The sequence below is a fragment of the Oratosquilla oratoria genome, chromosome 3 (genome assembly GCF_046742065.1).
Source record: "Oratosquilla oratoria isolate Oo_2021 chromosome 3, ASM4674206v1, whole genome shotgun sequence".
NCBI classification, from domain to species: Eukaryota; Metazoa; Arthropoda; class Malacostraca; order Stomatopoda; family Squillidae; genus Oratosquilla; species Oratosquilla oratoria.
Window position 1 is genome coordinate 75,884,906 of NC_134779.1, and position 5,000 is coordinate 75,889,905.

The following is a 5,000-nucleotide window of genomic DNA, read 5'->3' on the forward strand; positions in this document are numbered from 1 at the left end:
AATTAACCTTTTTACGTGACCAGAATCACAGTTTTTTTCCTAAGGTAACTTTTAGTCTTTCCGTTAATTCGGTAAATCTATTGTTATGGTTTACATTTTTTCTGACTAACGTTGATTTATTCTATTCAACAAAGAGGATCATTATTGACGAAGAAGAAGACTGAAACTATCTCGTAAGCCCCTTCTTTCCATGTTGAGTGGCATTTTTGTCTTTATTCTGGGTGCAGCCAGATTATTTAATTCACCTCCGTGGCATTTTCTCATAAGAGGTTATATATCATCTCGAGTAACCCCTTCCATACCACGTGATACTTTTGCACTTTGAATGCCACCAAACTATTCAGTGTCTTTTCGAGGCACCCCCTCTCACCCCACCTCCCCACGTACCCAGCCACCCGTTGTGGCGGAATCAACACGGAGAGAAGACGATTCATCTTATATGGTCCTTTTTGGTTACCACCAAAGGATTTTATTCACTTCAAGAAACCCCGTCACATAAGGATTAAAAAACGGTATTAATTAATCCAGATATGGGGGTCGTTGTTCTTGGATAGTTTTATTGCACCAGATGATTCTGTTCAGCAATGAACCTTCTCTGCCTTTGCTCGAGGATTGGACCCCTGTGATATGATGTACGGATTGTGTGCAGCTTAATGCCCTTCTCCCTTCTCTTTCTCCTCGTCCCCTCTTCATCTATTCCTCCTCCTCCTACTGTCCTCCCCATTTTTGCATCCTCCTCTTTCCCATCTCTTCCTGTTACCCTCCTACTCCCTTTCCTTTTCCCCTTCTCCCTCTCTCTCCCTGTTTCCCCATTCTTCATTTCCTCTCCTTATCCTCTTCATCCTACTCCCAATAACCCCCACTTCCTCTTCCTTCTCCTCCTCCCCTCCTCCTCTTCAACGCAGCAGCATTCCTTTATGATCTGAGACTAATCTGCACTGAAAGAAGAATGCTGATCACTTTTAACTTCTACTATCCCTCCTTCCTGTTATCTTCCTTATGCCTCTCATCTACCACCACCATGACTCCACCTCCTCCTCCTCTTCCTCCGTCTTCTCCTCCCGCTCTTAGTCAACCTTCCTCTCCCTCTTCGCTCGTTCTCCTCCTTCACCTTCCCGTGTTATTCCTCTCGTCCTTCCTCGACCGCTCGATCTCCCCTCGGGGGAGTCCTCGTCTCGATGGTTCCCGAGCAGTCGGCCATCGAGGTCTTCAGCCTTCTGTTGTGGTGATAGGAACTTACGTTTTATATGTCCAATGTCAAAAAGTTTTGATGTGTTTATTGATTTTCTTATATTCCTTTCCATTTATGTATCTATCTATTTATCAATTCATTTATTCAATCACTTGTTTGTTTGTGTTTGTATGTTTATTCACTTTATATCAATTATTTGTTTCATTTTACTCATTTATTATTTTATATATATACTTTTTTTCTTCATCCACACACAAGGCTCAAGATATCCTTCTCTGGTGGGCCTTGTTCACTGGTTTCAGTATCCTCACAAATTTCAATGCCTCATTTTACAGTTTCTAAGCGTCCTTTACACTTTCTAGTTCTTGATCATAGCAATCATAGATCCTTTTAAATGGATCCTTGTGTGCGCTCTTGTGCACTGTAAAGAATGTAGACTTCCCGACCACTCGCTCTTTCTTCTTAGATAAAATAGAGCTCATGCAAGCAAACGTCCTCATTTCCTCTTATCGGATGTCCAAATCTTACTCGTTAGCGTTTCTGTTTGCGAAATTAATCCTGTCTTATCATTTTCTGTTTAGACCAACTTGGCAAAGATTTCCTAACTGATGTCGCTGAATACAGTCTCTGAGTCTTGTGTCTTGATCAATGTAAAAATCTTCTTTATCACCTCGCCACGGCGCCAATTAGATTTTTTTTAATGATTAATATTCTAGTTTTCGAGCACAGATTTTTATGATGCCTAAAATCGACTGATGGAAGTCGTTATAAGTACATAAGACGACACTACTCCAAAATGAATTAATATTTAACAAATAGAACCTCAACAAGTTCGTATGAATAGCGTGTAGGATGACTGATATGTAATTTCGCAATGAAAGAGCGAGGTAACATCCGTAACTGCCTGCCTTATAATTGCTGTAATTCATGACAAATACACAGTGACGTGATATGAACAACCTAGCAGCACCAATGCACCTCACACTAAACACTGACATTTTTTAGTAAAACATTATACTTTAAAACTGAAAGTGCTTGCTGTTGCACTGGTTCTTTCGAGCATTGAAATTGCAATTAGAATTCAAATGATTAAAGAACCTCAAAGTAAGGGCATGTAACTCATTCTGCAAAATGACATACCTCGAAATCTTTGTTTTCCTAAAGAGCAGGTGATTCCAAACAGCTAACAGGGGCAAGTAAAGACTGCAAGCGACTATAGAACTTTTCTTTATCAGTTGGCATCTCATCGGTAGCGAACGTTATATAGAGTCACGAAAAAAAAATACCCATCATGATACAAATATATATATATATATTATATATATATATATATATATATATATATATATATATATATATATATATATATATATATATATACATATATGTATATATATATATATATATATATATATATATATATATATATATATATATATATATATATATTGCCGTTATTAGAACTATAGCATGGGTAACTTTTGCTCGTGACCATTTATGAGGGCAATCCTTCGATTAGACGATAAGGCTACCGAATGTTTTATTCAGGTATGGGTGGGTAGACACAATAATAGCTGAACAGGAATGAATATAAATAAAAAAAATGTCAGACAATGGGAATAATACATGGTAGATATAAAATGGAGACAGTAAATAAAATAAGACAAAGGAGAAATCAAGATTTAATGGGTAGTATATTCAAGGATATAAGATACATGAATAGAATGATATAAGCTAAGGTTAAGAAAGAAAAGAGTCATAAAGAGAATGAAAGGCGAAATTAAAAGAATATATAAAGAGATGAATTATAATTTAATAGAAAATATGAACATAAAAAGAAAGGAGAAAGAATGCTAAATTGAAATACAGGTTAATGAGTCGTAAAAGACTACGAAGACTTTTGCTATTTCAAGTAGAGCATAGTGACAAAAATATAGAAAAAGATAAAGAAGATGATGAAGAAGAATAAAAAGAAAAAAGAAAAAGAAGGAAGAAGAAGAGATGAAGGAAGAAGAAGAAGAAGAAGAAGAAGAAGAAGAAGAAGAAGAAGAAGAAGAAGAAGAAGAAGAAGAAGAAGAAGAAGAAGAAGAAGAAGAGGAAGTAGAAGAAGAAGAAGAAGAAGAAGAAGAAGAAGAAGAAGAAGAAGAAGAAGAAGAAGAAGAAAAAGAAGAAGAAGAAGAAGAGGAAGAAGAAGAAGAAGAAGAAGAAGAAGAAGAAGAAGAAGAAGAAGAAGAAGAAGAAGAAGAAGAAGAAGAAGAAGAAGAAGAAGAAGAAGAAGAATGAATCGTTAGATTAAAGAGTTATAGGGACTATACTGATTCAAGTTTTCCTTTATAAGCAATTAAAGTGATCAACAATAAACAATTAAAAAAGAAATTGGTAAATAGTTCTACCATTGTCCCCTTTACATTGCTAAATTACAAGTTTTTGAATTCGTATCCACAAGGCAGTCATTGCGTTAGCTGCTCAAGATTTTTATGCAGAAAAAAAAAATCCGATAAAACTGTGGGTTAAATTCATTGTCACCTTGTGGGAAGATAACCTTTATGCTCTCTCAGAGTAATTTTTCTTATGATATTGGAGTCGGATTGCCCCCTGTTGTAAATGGAGAGATAATCCGATAAATTACCTATTTTTCTGTTCTTGTTACAATTGAAAAGGCTAACTGCGATTAGCGAAACGTCTTGTATCCTATTCCGCCCATTAGATGGCTTCTATCTTTACCTCTCCATGCTAGAGAGATCTTCAGAAGACTTGAAACTCTTCAACGAAAATTCATTAGAACTTAATTTGCTGTTGCATACAATTTAATAAGCCTTAAAGAAAATATTTTGCCGCGTTACTCCAATATGTATATGAATATGTATATGTATATGTCTATGTATATGTATATGCATATGTATATGTATATGTATATGTATATGTATATGTACATGTACATGTACATGTACATGTACATGTACATGTACATGTACATGTACATGTACATGTACATGTACATGTATATGTATATGTATATGTATATGTATATGTATATGTATATGTATATGTATATGTATATGTATATGTATATGTATATGTATATGTATATGTATATGTATATGTATACGTGTGTCTTTGTATAAGTATATGTAAATTATAAATACATATGTATGTATGTATGTATAGGCATATAAATAACTTTATACACACACACACACACACACACACACACACACACACACACACACATATGTATATATATATATATATAAATATATATATATATATATATATATATATATAGCATGTATATATATATATATATAAACATATATATGTATATGTTTTTATATATATATATATATATATATATGTATATATATCAAGCACTACTATCACACAGGACGTGCGCACCCAGATCCCTGGGTCCGCTAGCGGAGGCCATTTCTTTCTTTGTAATCTAACATTTTAAATTGGACAAATATATCAAAACTAGAAACCTAACATTATATATAGGACACATATATCAACTATTGACTTATTCAATGCAGTGTAAGTTAATATAAACTTTTATAGTAAAATAAGAAACTGTTTTTAAGGCACTGTTATGCTTTGAAATGACAATTTTAGCCGGACCTAACAGGTATTATTGTATGAGGTTAGTGGACACCAGAGCTGATGATTTTTTTTCTTTTTTAATAAAAAAAAATACTTTTTATTTAAATCAGATTTATTTGATTTAAATTTGATTTTTTTTTCTATAGATTTTAAATATTGTGAAATTGCTATCTGATATGCGATCTGATTGCTAAAGGACATTTTTAGC